Here is a 16,209-nt window from a genome sequence, read left to right as displayed (position 1 = left end):
TTGCTCTAGAGCTGCTTTCACAGGTTGTAGCACGAGAACCTTTCTCCCAGTACCTGTTTCCACCCCACTCCTTCCTTCCCTTGGTGTCATAGCTCACCTGCACCATGGTACCAGGAACAAGGCCGATCCCCACCATTTGCAGTGGCAGAATGGAAACAAACAAACAAGGGAGTGGCTTTCCTCAGATAAAGAGGACTGGCAGGTGAGATGAGCGGAATGTAATTTCATGCCATTTATGGTGTCTTTTCCCCAATAACAGATCTAAAGCAGTGTGCACAACGTTACATGCATGCCACTGTGCCTGTCCTCCCCAGCCATTTATGCACCAGTGGCTGCTTCTTCCTCTCTGTTACATCCTTATCTTTCTTCCCTACACAGCAAAGCAAAGGCAAGATGAAAAGCGGGATGAGGGATGGGAGTTACAGACTAATCCTCATGTGGTTCTGCTAGCAGCTGACAGCTGAACAAAGTATCCTGCACGGGCTCAAATCCAGCTGGTACTGCTGGCTAAACATATTTTGTGCTCTCTTAACAGCTTCTTTACACGTTTCACAGGGCAGATTACTCAACATCTAATTTACTGCTCCTGGAAGAATGAATGGACCACTGACTTGCAGGAGATGAAAATGCTCATCTTGAACACAGCCCAGACAAATGCATTGCTTTAATCATCTAGCAGTGATAGCCATGATGAGTAATTTATCAACAGTATGATAGTAATGTTTTTCTAAATGTATATGTTGCCATTGCGGTCAAAATGATTGAATACCAATATACTACAGTATTATAAGTTAGCCACATACTTAGCACTGTCCTGTGCAATCCATGGTTTTACCTTCTGCTCTGCTTCTGTTGGCTGTGCTTCTGCCTCCAGCAGTCTTTTCTTCTCATTAGGGCAATACTGCTTCATGCATTCTCTGCTTCAGCTGAGGGGAGGAAGAAGGCTGAGAAACGGGCTGTGTTCCACTCAGAGCAACCAGGGGATTTCCTCCTTTTCCTTGGAAAAGTGTTGAAACAGAGCTGAGCTGCCTTAACTGTGGATCCCTAGGAAGGAGGCAGAAGAAGGTTTAGGTAGGCAAAAATGGAGAAGGGAAGAAGGAAATGTGCTAGATCTTTCAGTGACATCTCTGGCTTCACTGCAGATGGAAGTCCTCCCATTGGGGATATATCTCTTGAAGCCCCATGGGAGTATTGTGATGCCTTTTTGTTTGTGTGTTAGTGTTGTGAAAATTCTTATGGTATTACTAAATGACAATCTTAGAAGTGCTTTTCCAGTTTAGCTCTCTTCATATTCTATAATCCTAAATCAAGGCTGCTTCCCATTGTCTTTCTTTTCTCTTTGTTAGTGTTTATTGCTGCCTTTCTGTTGAGATATCAGGTATAGCTTCTGTGACAATCTGTTAGCTGAACCCAGGTGTTCTGCTGCTAAGTAATCTTGACATGGTCTTAGCTGGAGTTCAGGCTTTCTGGTCCTGATGTATATGTACTCCTTATAATGATTTTTATTGCTGTTGATAGCACCCTCAGTAATCATTATGTGCCATATTTTTAATTTCTGAACTATATTGTTACTTCTTGTGTCTTCGTATGCAGAGGCATTTCCTTCATGCTTCATTCACTATTAATGTTATCATTCTGTTCTCTACAGAAGCAACCTTGCTCTGTTGTAAATAAAAATGGATACTTAATTTTCTAAAGTATTGGAAAGACAATTGACTTGTGAATTTTTGGTGTCTGATACATATGCCCAACTTGTAAAATTCTGTCTGTTTGAAAAGTAACTTGATATGAAGTTCAACTAAGAAAACAGTACATTAAGGAGGAATAACTTGAAGAATTAATCTTGAAATTTCCAAGTTGAGTTTACAGCCGCTAATAATACAACTTTCATGATGAGAAACACCAGAGTCAGTTATGATTCAAACAAACCTAAAGATTAAAAAAAAAATCCTGAGAACATGTAAAGACTCACTAATAGGTAAACTAACCTACAGGGGATGATTCTGAGGATAAGAGAAATAAACCTACATGGTCAGTTTTTTGACGTTGCAACAGTTAACAACGATAACCCTTAAAGTTCTTTATTAGACTGCTGGTGGAGTGTATATTTATTACTGACCTGGAAATTGCATGATCAGCAGATAGTATCACTTAATGTACACTGAAGTCTCTCAACAGCAAATAAAAGATACAATGATTATAGTAGGTAAATAGATAACAGGATTTTTTGAGAGCCCGCCTGCATATCCTGTTCTTGGAAATTATGGTATTAGATGAGCCTTTGCTTGGCTTATATCTTTTCATAGTCTGGAACTTGGTGATTCTGAGAGGTCTACTTGAGGGATATCTGCGTATTTTTTACTTTAGAAGAATGTAAAACTTGTGTCTTGGACTCACCGATCACATCAGATGTCTGGAGTCTGTACTCTAAGGGCAGAAAGTTAAGAGGAAAGAGATTCTGGGTACAGCATTTTGTTGAAATTTGGAGTAGGTCCACCTAGGAAGGCAGGTCAGAAGAAAGCATGATTCCTTTTGCAAAAAAGTTGTTCTCTGCTATATGCACAAATGATGAGGGAACAGCAATTGTGACCAGTACTGGATATTCTGTGTTCCCTTTTTGTCAACTGAAAGAGGTGCACCTGGTACAAGCCAGCAGAAATGCAGTGTGAAATATACTCTTGGGATTGAAGTGTGACTGTGGATATGGTAGGAGCAAATTAATATTCTTTAAATGACAAGATTCAGAAACCATTGGCAAGGATCATCAGAAAAAGGCTCAACAGTCAGAAAACACAAAAAAGCAGAAACCCTTGTAGCAGACTGACAACTTAAAACAAAAGGGGAAAAGATAAACAGAAAATGCTCAATTTATGAAGTGGTGCTAGACACTCAGCAAGTCACCTGCAGAGGAACTTGTCTGGCAAAGTGGAACAGAAAATTTTAGGAGGTACCTGACAGGAGTTCTTGGAAAAAGGTGAGCAATAGCTGCTGGTGACTCCATGACAAAAAGGGCAGATAAAGCCAACAGCACAGTGATAACAGGGCAGCATGCTGCAATTTTACTGCACTTGACAGACATGAATGCTCATCTTATTCACTAGAAAAGCATCCAGAAGGATGTAACATTGACAACAGAAGAGGAAGATAGAAAAAATATTGTTTGAACTCAGTGTATGGCACACATAAGCTGTCAAAAGAATTTAAAGAGAAGAAACATTTTGCTTGTTCATCTTCTAATGCTAAAGTCTGAGGAACCCGGATAAAAAATGACAGTTTTCCACTTTAAAAAGAAATGTGATATGACTGGCAAGACTGAAGTGTCAGGACAATTCTCATGACTGGAATACTGAAGGCTCACATAACCTAAGTAGGAAAGAAGGTTATAATTTCAAGAAACTTAAAATTCTACCAATCATTTCTCTATGACCAAAGGGGAAGAAAACGTCAAAAATTCTCCTGAAGAAAAACTAAGCATCTTCCCTTATATTTGAAGTAGTTAACAGACATCAGAGAAATGTACGGCTCTGAATTCCACTGGGACACCTGCAGACGCATACACAGGCCTTGGGTTAATGGATTTCACAGTCAAATCTATCTAACTCAGCTAGAAAGCAACCAACCAACCAATTGCTTTAAAACAGTTTTCCTAAGAACTAAATCCTATCTGAAAACTGAAAAAGAAAACAACACCTTATATTTTCTTGTCTCTTTTTCCTTAGTCTTTGTCTCTTTTCCTTGCAACCATTCTGGAAGATTTAACTCTTTCAGATTTAATCCTAGGATACAAGTTTAAAACTTAATCAAGTCTAGAATGCTTATACTCTATAATAAAGCTCCAGTTTCAATTTCTAAAGATGAGAATTATTAGCATATACAGGCAGGAAAGATTAACAATACCACTATTCTTGTATCCATGCAAAAGTCCAAACAAAATTCCACAATTAGTGAATGATAACTACATAAGCAGAGATGCAATTACTTTTTTAATGCACAAATTATTAACTAAAACTGTATCCAGTGATAAATAAATTCAGATTTTTTTTCAGTGTTACTAAAATTTGCCTGAAGTTAAGAACACATAGAGCTTTCTACAAAATAATCTTCCCTGTCCAAATGAAAATAATATACTTCTATACTTATGCACACTATGGAACCATATTTAAGCCATCCTGTGCTCAGGTGCAGGATTTACCTGTTTAGGTGCACTTATGATTTTGCTACAAGTTTCTTGAATTAACTTCTGAATTTCTTGGGCATTTTCCCACAATAACTAAAATTACGTTTCAAGTCTGTTTACCTGAAAATATGAGCATTAAGCTCTTCATACTCACTCAAAGGTTAAAACTGGAATAGAAAATGACTCAAAAACACTGAAAGAAATCTTTGCAGGATCGGTCAACCTTTCAGTTACTCAGTTTTTCATTATTTTTATTTGACAATCTGCATATTGTCAGAAATCTCCTCATATTGCTCACAGCTACGTGGGTTTAAGATTTGTTTGTTCACATTTTAAAATCTTTTTCAAATTAACGATTTTTTCTTACTATCAACTCTCCCTTTAGCATGCTTGGGATTCAGAATTTTTCCTTGTAAGCTGAAATAATAAAACAAACATCCTGCAAAGCTGTCTTTCCTGATAACGATGCACCTGGGAAATTCTGAACCTCTGCAAATATTGCTGAACAAAGATAAGCAGTGCTGCTCTAAGAAGTAACCTCTAACTCTTGACAATTTACTGGTCCTCAAATTGGACCTCAAATGTTTCATATTGAGTATTTAAGCTGTTACATGATGACTTGCATTAGGAAAAAGATTTGTCTGAAAAATAGTCAAAGGTAAAAAAGGTGATTCATCATCTGGAAAAGTTCCCTGCTTCTGCTCATTGTGCAGTTGTCCCAGCATGTGTCAGAAATTGGGCATGGTCAAGGACAGCCGGAGGCAGAACTGTCATTAGAAGAAATGTTTGTCAGCTGACAGCCTCAAACACACACAGCCTCCCACAGATATCATTTTAGGCTTAAATAAGCCTTCTGGATATGCTTAGGTAGCAGTTTCCAGTAATTTTACATGGCTGCAAAACTCCTCTAAATCTGAAATCCCAAGCCAAATGATCAGCATCATACACACTACAGCTTTTCAGGATAGCTCTTTTCACTTCCAGAGTTCTCAGTTTAGCACTTAACTGTTTCTATGGAAATAACCTACTATTTTGCAAGTGTATTAAGTCACATTATTTTGGATGAATAATGACACAACAGAATTGTCTGCAATAAATTACCCTTCTATACTACCCTGCCCACTCAACAGAACACAGCTACAAAGTCTCATTTCTGGAGCAATTATTTCTTTACTATATATTTTCATTTTACATATATATATTTACTACATTTGCTGTGAAATAGCAGACTCTTTCTTCCTTTCGCTGTTAAAGTTGTTTTTGATTGAACCCCGTACCACCATAACAAAGTCCAAGCCACTCAATACATGTATGTTCCTGAAAAGGACGAGTCATCAGACAGCAGCAGCATCCTCAACTGCATTACTTTATGGACATTACAGACCCAGCAATAAAAGGTGAGTATAATTGCTATCACCAGAGAAATTTAGGAGTGTATGGGTACAGCACTTTGAAGACTTATTTTCCACTTTACCCAGAGGAGTTCCTTAAAAACTCATCCCATTCAGTGAAATCTTTGGTGAAAATCCAATTTGTGATACAAATGAAATAAAGACAGTTTATCTCTGATTCTGTTTCTGTATTTTCTGATTAGCTTTTGACTCACTTGGCCACTGCAACATGGGGCTGCAAGTGTTTTCCAGATATACCAGGGAAACCTTTGTGAAAGCCTGAAATACTATAGAAGATTACCTGTAATGTACTCTATGCACATGTTTCTTGGTGCCATGCATATTACTAAAGATTAGGTCCCACAGAAATATACTGACTAATAAAAAACTGAAAACTGAAACTCTGAAATTGTGAAATTAAACTGCAGTAAGAATTTTAGTTCAGCTCCCTTTGGTTCTACTTTCTGCTGTTAACCTGGTTTTCTGTTTGGTCCTCTTTCCCTATGCCCCTGTCAACCCAGCAAGAATGCCCTCAAGTTACAGTGGTGCTAACTTCACGTGCTTTTATCTTTATTTTTATTTGAAAATGCACATACACATAACACTCGTTGAAAATGTGTACTTTTTTTTTCCAACTGCAAGACTTTGTAATACATTGCTTCAGTGAAACTGAAAAACAGCCTCAGTAAAATGGTTCTATGCATCCTGACAAAACACTGAAGAAAAACCAACAGTCTTTCTTCAAAATCATCTTCACAGAGTATGACTGTGTTAAAAATGCACCTACAGTTCTAAGTACATTGAGCTAATAGACACATGCCATATAACTGCTGGAGATTATCATCAGCTGGAATCAGCTGGTACTGTGAATTTGTATCGCATTGCTTTTGGTAAGCGTTACATCATGGAACTGCATACATTGCTTGGCCATACTGAGGAATGTCCTGCAAACTTTGAAAAAAGAACGAGATCAAAGAAGTTCCATGTTGCCAAATTCTTCTCTCTTTACTGCATCTGCACCTTTGCCATGAAAAAACAAACAGCATGTTGCTCAAAGACATCTCCTGCATCTGGGAACCACCTCCTCTCTCATTCTTGAGACTTAGGCGCTATGAAAGATGGCTCCAAGTCATTTTTATCACTCAAAAAGAAGCTTTCCTTCCAAAATATAATTCTTGTTAGTTTTATGAACTGCTCCAATGCCCCTATTTTTTCATGTTTTTCCATTAACTAACACTGCCAGTTTTCCTATACAATGGCTACCAGCACTAAGTTCTACTTACTTAACTCAAGAGGCAAAAAAGAGTACTTTTGTCTTTTTTATGTGCCAGTTCCTTTGTCCTCAAACAAAGGGCTTCAGAATTTGAATCAAAACACTTTCCTGATTTTCAGATCTCTAATTGAAAGCATAGGATGAACTTAACACACATTCCATTCATTATAATTTATGAAAAACTTTCTTTTCTTGTTGCTCATTGAAGCAAAAATACTGAAGTACAAACTGTATTCCATTTTCTTCCAAATATCCTGCCTAACTGGACAGAAGCTGTCATCATGACCTACTTTCTTTGCAATTCTGCCCCTGCCCCTTCCCCTTGCCCACAAAAGGAGAACAGTGTTTTAAATTTTATTCTCTGTAGAAAAAGGAAGCTGATCAGATTGCTCCTATTTGGCAGTTTCTAATACTGTTGGAAATTGTATTTTACTTGTATAAGGCTGCTTAGAACATTCACAATTCTAAAAATCTAGCCCTTCATATTTTAATGTTTCTTTCCTTACCCAGTATGCTCCAACCCACTGAAATCTCACATGTGAATCATGCAGTCTCAGATTGTTAGCTATACAATTTTCTATGTAATTTATTGTGGAGATCACATACAAAGAAGTGGTAGAAATTATAGTGTGCATACTTTCAGTGTGCACACCTTGCTACGACAAAGAACTCAGTATTCCTTCAGCATCTAAATGCTTAACAATACATGCCCTGGGCATTTACTGCATGAGTTTTTCTCAACAAAAATTCAGTTTCTCTTAAAGAAATCGGTAATACCTTGAGAGAAATGTTTTTTCCATTACGGCAATTCTAGATGATGCCTCTTGAATGTCTGTGCCACTGTTAATCTTCCAGAAATTTATTTAATTTACCACTATTTATCTTCTTTGATTGTATCTTTACTGTATATAAAGGCTTTCCACACCCAAATCCATGCTTCTATGACTTAAAAACCATTTTGAGGTGAATCTGTTATATTAAACTAAAAAATACCAACCTCAGTGTATACATTGAAACTCAAAGGCAAAACTAAGCAAATTAGTCCAGCTAAAGCTGACTTAAACGTTTCTTCCTGATTACCAACATAATGGAAACCCAGCTTTCCCTAAAATAACCCAAACTATTGTTTCAAATTACTTAAACACAATGGCCCATAAAGCTCAGCTTCCTAACCCAAATGTCTACAGTGAATTAAAAACAGCCTCACAGTAGCAATGAAATGTCTCCCGTGCTTACTCATCACAGCAAGCAAAGCCATTCCTGACAAATTCTATCAAGTTAAGCTACAGCGACCAGCAGCTTCTTTCTCATCACCCAGCTGTACCAGCGTGTTAAAATTCCTGTCAATTACACAAAAAGTCTGCCCCTCTCCAGGGCGCATCAAAGTTCAAGATAAAACAAAACTGATCCAGTTCTTCAGTACTTCTTTCTCCTGTTCAATGGCTCTTTTGCCTGCCAGGGCTGAAAGCAATCTCTCTCTAAAGTCTATGTTTTCTCAATCATTGCCCTTTCTTTTAAATTTCTATGAAATTTTCGCTTTTTATTCCTTCACAGAAACAATTACTGTGCAGAACAAGTCAGGTAATTCTGCTTTGCCCTCCAGATCTCAAATATAACAGGACTCTGTGGAAAAAAAGCAGATATTTTTAATTGGACTGCTGATTTGGCCATTTTCCATGTTAGAACCTTACCTGGATAGTTAGAGATGAATCAGTACCTACACATACGTATTATTATTTTGTACTCAAATGATTTCTCTCTAACACTTTGATACAGTGTCTTCTGATACTGTATGAAGCTTACATCCAAAGGGGCACACATCACAAAAGCAAGTCTGAGGCAGACCACTGGCCAGGCAGTTGGTTCCAATCCAAGGGATAGGACATACTGTTGGCTGTAGCGTTGTGCTTTCTCTTTCTGTCTCTTTTCTTTCTCTCTGTCACTATCTCTTTCTCCTTGAACATGGTGACAAATGCATATTTGTTGTTGATTTGTGCCAGGGAAATAGTAAAAGATGACTGCTTTGTATTCTTTATTCAAACAATTTGCCCATTCTTTCTTTCTTTGCTTGAATGACCACACAACAACCAGTCATGCACATCTGCCTGTATGCCTTGCACAATTAGATATGCTTCTGCTGAAGTGTTTCTTCCTGGTTTACTCATACGTTCTGGAATTTTTTGCCCAGGTGTTAGATTAAGGCACATAAGCTCTAACACCTACACCTTGAATCATGCATTTTCTAAACCAGCTTCATGCCCTAGCTGCTGGTTGGGTGGCCTATTCTTAGATCTCATCTGTGCTGCCAACTCTTGCAATGCAATTACCCGTAATGGTTTTTGCCCATCTTTGAGCCTGTTGAAGAGTGACCTGAGAAGCCTGAACTTTCTCATACAACTAATCCTTCTTGGGTGAAAAGGTGTAAGAAAAGTCAAATGGTCTAGTTAGCTTCACAGTCTAGCAAGGACAGACATCGGATCTGCTTGCTGCGAGAAACAAGAAAGTTCTTTCTCCATCTTCTCAGGTGCTCGTACTCTTTCCAAGGGAGTAAAGTTAAAAATAAAAAATAATAAAAAAAAGAAAGAAAGATCAAAGAGTGGTAGCTCAGTTCCCTCTTTCTTTCTTCCTTAGAAGATTTGGTTCTCTTGCCTTGTGTCCTTCTGGTGGTGAGTCTATTAAGCAAGCAGGTAAGAGCTATGACAGGATCCAACAGCTGGAAGGACCACAAGTGCTAGTTTGCCAGCTTAGGAGGAATGTTAACCAGCTATCTAGCCTCTGGAAGAGTCTGGTAGGAATTCCACCACTTCAGAGGATGAGGTTGAGACTGAAGCAGGCAGAAAGATCTCAAGTTATTAATGCCTTCATCTCGGCAAACATTTTTTATTACCTGCTTTTTCTTCAGTAGCAAAATGTAAATAGTGTCTGTAAATGCCATACAGACACACTCTCTCTGAAAAATCTTGGGCTCTGATATGTATGATTGGGAGCATGCTCATTCTGCAAGTAATTTCAGGATCATGAAGAAAGCTTCGTGTGAAATTAGCAGCAAGTCTCTCAGTGTAAGAAAATCAGAATCAATTGCAAAGGAGAATTATAATGCTTCTTCCTGAAGTCTATAATTAAGGTACGCTTATGCTAGGGAAAGAGATTAGAACAGCTGAGTATCCTGGAAGATTTGTGGAAACTCATTTCACCTTTTTGCTTTTGTCCTTTTAGTGCAGTTTCACATACTGCAGACAGGAAACAGGAAGAAATGTTGACATAGCAAAAAGCCTCATGCCATACATCACAAATCATGAGTGAATAGATGGCAAACATACCCAAGGGACTTCTGAAACTGGCCAAACTCATGTCAGACTGACTGGAGCATCAGAGAGTTATGGAAGATTGATACATAGGAACACAAAGGAAGTAACAAAACTGCAGCAAAAAACCAACACCTTCTGAAACTATAAATTGCACACGCTAGAAAATACTGGAATAAAAGAGAGCAATTTAGATGTGCCGATAATATGCATTTGAGAAACACAGCTTTCCTTAGACTAAACTTAAAGAATAGTTTCTAATGCATTAGCATCATCTACTGGACAGTGCAGGGAATACATTTTGGAAACTGGAATACTAAATACAACATATAGCAATACTGTATTTATTTAGCAAACACCCAGAACATGCAGAAGATTTCAAACACTTAAAAAAAAAACAACACCAAAAACATATTATATTAGTTTGCTTTTTGTGAATGTTGATGCATCTGTGGTAAAAAGTGTAGTAAAGACTGTAAAAGAGATTTCAACCTGAGAAATCCTAGTTTCTAGTAGTGGAAAATGCTATGTGATAGTTGTGGGCACAGGAGACATTTCTGAAAATATAATATGGGCATTTAATTGGAAATACAATGTTTACTTACAGGTATTTAATTACTTTAGATGTGGAACAATAGCAATATAATTAATGATTATTTGTAAACTCCTGCAATAATAACCAAAGGTCTTTGAGTACCTTTAAGAAGAAAACCTGAGGAAAACAATTTACAGTCAGCAAACAGCACTGCCAGCCACCAAAAAGGACAAAGGAGATCAGGTAGTGTCAGAAAATCACACGGCCCAGTGGGAACTAGAAGTCTTGAGACTCTTAGCTGTAAATGGTTGCTCACAGTCATGCTGGGAACTTGATGAGAGCTCCTGTCCTGCAGTGCCACCTGCCACTCCAGAGCACAGCAGAGCCTCTGCCCAGCTAAGTGGGCTGCAACAAGAGAGAGTGATGGCACTACAGAGGAGATGATGGAGCCCCAGTACTGCTGAATCTTGTGAGAGGAAATCTCATTCCTTGGGTTTTGCACCCATCAACTATCCTGAGAAATACCTCCATGCTTTATGATGATTCAGAGGAGAAAAGCTTAATCTGAGCAATATAGGAATGTTATCACAGAAAAGATTAGGACATCTTTGTCTAATGTCCTCTGTGACAGAAGAATCATCATATTGTTGTATTTATACCATTAGTGCATTTAACATGCCCCATGTGGTGTAAAAAATGTACAGAGTACTTATTTGAAATACTTTACTTTCTTATCATAGGGAAAAAAAAATCAACAAACAAATCCAGAAATGCTGGAAAGGAAAACATCATCTTACAAAGTCATAAACTTGCATTATGTAACACTGCACCACAGCCCCAGCTACTGATCAGCTGTGTCTAAATGCTTATGAATGCACATAAACAGTCAGCTTTTTCCTGTATCTTGTAGCAGGAAGATTGACTATGAAATTATATTATGCTTTGATAAAATGACCTTTCTGTAATTTTTTATCTTTAATTTTTTTTTAGGATTTAGTTCTTATTTTGTATTGCTTATTTGCATTTACGTATGCTGATATCTGCAGCTAGTACTAAAACCAGTAGGAGTTGTGAACGGTGGGTATCCAAGTTCAGGTCTTTTATTAAGCCTTCCAGAGAACCTCATTAGATTCTTCAGCCCTGACTGACTTAAAGAACTGCTTCTTTTCAGCATTTTTTCCACTCCTTCCAAAGTTTAGAGAGGCTTCACAGAGCCTCATTTCTTTTGAACTGTGTACATAAGAGTGTAACAGGCAGACATTTTGAGCCTAATTAGTGACAATACTGCAGTGAATTCAACAACAAAGAAGAAGAGTAAGGATGGTCAAAGAATAATAGCATGAGCGTGTTCTGATGATTGCTTGTGATTCTGTGCAGTTTCCTGGTTGCTTAACCAGTACTAAGATGCCACCGTTACACATAAAGAGGCAGAGGTGAATTACAAATGGGAGATAAAAGGAGCTATTTTTACTTCTTTCATGAGCCATCTATCATATATTAAAGCCAATGTAACACAGTGCTTGTACACTTCTGGAATACAATAACAGAAATTGGAGACAGTGGTAAAGTGAAGGGGATGATCAAGAGCACCAACACAGAGTAAAGGCACTTAGTTAACTTTTTAGTTCATGCAGTTGAGGAACCAAAGTAGAACCTGGCATAGCAGAGGAGGAAGAGATTAGCAGTCGAGAAAGCAAATAAAAACCAATAAAATATAATAATAATAATAAAATTTAAAAAAATGAAGCAATCCATATTTTGAATGACTCTGAGTGTGTGTATCCCAGGAGCAGAGACTCTAGTTGTGATGGAAGAGGACCCAAACGACAAGGTATGGCATGTGGTCAAAGAATAGAAGGGCAGTTCTTTGAGATATACGAGGGAAAACAGAGAATAACAGCTTGCATGTCAGAGCCCTAAAAATGGCTAGGAGAGTGATAGAATTAGTGTGATTGAGAGTAGTAGAACATTAAAGTCTTTATCAGCTCAGGCTATGAGCAAGCCACAGAGAGACCAAAGAGAGGACTGCACAGAGGGAGGGAGGTCAGAAGACACGGGTTAGATTTTTGAATGTCTGGGCTCAAACAATGCCACAAAGAAAAGAGTGGTATGGAAAAGAATTATGCTGGAGAATAGCTGGAAAAGAAGGAAACTCCAAAGAAGGGTTTGGATTGTGAAATGGGCACAAATTAGAGAAAGAAATTAAGGGGAACAAAGGATGGAAGGATTCCTAGAAGCAAGGAACAAGCAGTGGTGTTAAAGACTCAAGACAAGATGAAAGGGGAACAGAGACTCAAGATTTCTTTAGGAGACTTGATCAATTGAAGCTAGTGCACAAAGACTTCCCTTAAGCACAAACTGACACCTCTCTATCTTTTCTGAGGGCAAGATCCAGATATTCTGTCCTTCCCTTTCTTTAGAAAGGCAATTTGCATGACAGAACAAAAAGAAAAATAGCTAAAAATATACTGTGAATCATGGAAAATTGCATCTACTAAATCTCACAGTGTACTGCTATTGCCATAGTAACCCTCGTTGCTAGATTACTGCAAGCTGTTTCTTTGCTAAATTTTCCTGGAAGCTTTGCCAATTTTCAGTTTGGTTTCAAAATGAAGTTTAATAAAAAATAAAGAATAACACTGAGGACCCACACTGCATCCTTCTATTTCTTCTTTGCAAATTCTCTCCCAGCCCTTTTATTCTTCTTTCTAAGAGAAATGTCCTTTAAGAAAGAGTTTTCAGAGGCATCTTTTGTCAAAGGTGCAGATAGACTTCTGGTGGGTTTTGCACAATCTGTTAGGATTCTGACTCAATATCCAATTCAGTGAAGTGTAATCCTCTGTTGGAAAAAGAGGTATTACTTACAGCTGCTTTTTTGGTTGTTTTTCTCATTCAATTTCATAGAAAAGTTCAGCTCATCAGTGGTACAGCATTGCATTTCATGAATAAAGAAAGTGAAAAATAGATGAGAGGGAGCAAGAAAAAACACTCCACATCTTGGCCCTTCACTGTTTTCCAAAACTAACAGCTTCCAATCCTGATAGCCATCCCCAAACTAAGACTAGTTTAGTACAAACTAAAAAGAGAATTAGTGAATGGATTCATCTGCTTTTTTCTCATATTGCAGAGCTGCATTCATTTCATGGATGTGTGCTTCAAGGAACAGAACTTCAGATTCTGATAAGGTAACTTTTCCTCTTTTACCTCGTGGAAATTTCAGGAAACTAACATATGTAATGTGTGGTGCCACAGTGATTATCTGACTAAAAGATCTTGTAAAAATTTGTTAGTTAAGCTCACTATAGCATTTGATACCTTGTTGATGACACACAATGAAACACACGCAACGCTATGCTTGCAGAGCAATAGTGTTGGCCTCTTCTGTCCAAAAGTGGAATCAGCTTCAACAGATTGGCATCCTTCTGGCAAAAGTGCACACTGATGAGCCAAACAACATTCTCTGGCCAATGAGTCACAAAACCATGATGGTCAGAAGCAGCCCATCTTTTAGATTTCGGCAATAGACTGATGATCACTTTGTCTGTGTGCCATAGTTCTTTAGAACATAAAAACCAAATGCCTTTCATTCTTTAAAGAAGAGTAATGGGGGTGATTGTGGACATCTAGAGGCACTATTCACATACTTGTTTAAAGTTTAAACTGTTTATGGGAGAACTTCTGTGGCAACTGAAAAACCTCCTTGTTAGAGGAAAAAAATTGGGTGTAGAACCAGGAAGTTACTGCTTGGCTTGATTCTTGAGTGTGTTAAGCCAAAGGCTGACTGGTCAAAGAAGCGACCTTATGAGTCATCAGATGCAGAAAGAAACTCTCATGTTTGCCCCTGGCATATGCTGAAATGCAAAAGGGATGTATAATGGGTATGTAATTTCTTTTGCTTTGAGAAGAAAAAAAAATGTTGAGAATGGAGCTGAAGGCAGAGCTTCTGGTACAAAGGGCCTTTGAAGTCAAAGCTATTAACCTCTTAAAATATGACTCAGTCCTCCACATAAACTTATTCTGGGCAACAAAAACTTGATTCTCATTGCTATGTCAGGCTTTCAAAGGCCTTCTGCTTAAATCATAGGCTGTCATGTTTCATCTGCAAAATGGGTCTGTAATACCAATTCTCCTTTACTTTTGCCCCTGCTTCCTCACTCTGGTTAGTGAAGAGGAAATCAGTAAGTTCTCTGCATGTGAAGAGGTATTTTCTCTTTAATAAATAAGCATATAAATATGTACCAGAAATGAGTATATTGAGGGAAAACACGTCAGGAGTCAAATCTTGTGCAATAAAACAGGAAGCTTACAAAATATATGGACAATACCCCCTGAAAGATTCTCTATGTGAGTGCTTCTTTCAGTGAAGGAATTTGGTATCACCACAGAGGTGTACAGTTGTAGCATTATAAGTCTGATGGTGCTTTATAAGCCTATGGAGAATAGGAGCCTCATCAGAGACTGACTGATATCTGTGATAAGTTACATACAAAATTCATAAAACACTGGAAAGGTTTAAAAGGGAAAGATATCAAAAGTTCTGAGCAAGAGGTTTATGCAAATATGAGCTCTATCAAAGGAAAATTATGGTATATACTCATAAGTAGGTCAGCTCTGAATCACTAAATTCATTTGCAGTATTGGTTTAGGAAAAAATATTTCATATCTTTAATATTTGCAAGTCTCTCTCTGTCCATATTTACACAAGTCAGTTTAGGGTAAATGATCTCAAATATCCTCACAGCTACTCTCAAAGAAAGTTCAGTTACCCTTGAGCAGCCGATATACAAAAGCTTATTGTTCCAGCACCTACACGTATACTGCTTCCTTGCAATAAAGTCTGAGTAACATCTCTTTAACACAGAAGTCTAAAATGAGCACTGGATTCAGGTTCCTAAAAAGTGAGGGAGAGTCTTACATTTAAATTCATCTTTCCAAAGTTGTAAATGAGAATCATCCATTAATGTTGCAGGATGAAAAACTGTGGATGAAGAGTTGCAGGCTGAAATTATAAACTCCAAATTCCTCCCACACCTAAAGTAGATGCTGTATGACCTGTTCAGCACTACCTGGCAGAGATCCTGGAGTTAAACTTTCAGTCATAATAAAACATAAGGAAATTGGAGAAACATGTCAGATGTTAATATGTCATAGTACTGTAATTAAAAGGCTAAGATTCTCACAAACGTTCATAATCTGTGCCTTCTTTCTACCCTGTGCAGACACAAAATTGTTGCAGTCACTCCCACATACTAAAATGTCTCTTCAATTAACATTCCTTGTCAAAGTATGTGGCCAGATGACACACACTGTGCTGTACAAGAAAAGGAAGTTTCTCGACAGAATTATTCAACTGATGGATCTGCTTTCTTCCGTTTTATTTTATAATTGCACTGACGTTGAGGGAGAGATCCTGCTTTGTGCAAATACTAGTCCATGTAGTCCATTTCCAAAGCTACATCTTATAAAAGCCAGAAAAAAGGAATTCCTCAGCAACACATCCTCAATTTGAAGCAGCATGGTGAGCTTCC

At 37.9% G+C, this 16,209-nt stretch overlaps 1 protein-coding gene across 4 annotated transcripts in view; it reads right to left on the bottom strand.

Annotated features, from left to right (window-relative positions):
• C1QTNF4 (C1q and TNF related 4) overlaps positions 1-16,209 on the bottom strand; it is a 49,677-nt gene that overhangs the window by 20,386 nt on the left and 13,082 nt on the right. Inside the window, exons 1-2 of one of the 4 annotated variants that reach the window (XM_052694472.1) lie at positions 2,398-2,474; positions 836-1,044 (exon numbers count right to left, since the gene is read on the bottom strand). The exons of 1 other annotated variant lie outside the window; for it this stretch is intronic. The gene's annotated coding sequence lies outside the window, so the exon portion shown is untranslated. Of the gene's footprint in view, positions 1-803; positions 1,045-2,397; positions 2,475-16,209 lie in introns of those variants that run through there. 2 more of the 4 variants (XM_052694473.1, XM_052694471.1) reach the window with 2 other exon arrangements.

This window comes from Tympanuchus pallidicinctus, unplaced genomic scaffold, assembly GCF_026119805.1.
Source record: "Tympanuchus pallidicinctus isolate F22 unplaced genomic scaffold, pur_lepc_1.0 scaffold3, whole genome shotgun sequence".
Classification (NCBI taxonomy): domain Eukaryota; kingdom Metazoa; phylum Chordata; class Aves; order Galliformes; family Phasianidae; genus Tympanuchus; species Tympanuchus pallidicinctus.
Note: the sequence above shows the minus strand (reverse complement) of the source record. Positions and strands in the feature narration are given on the sequence as shown.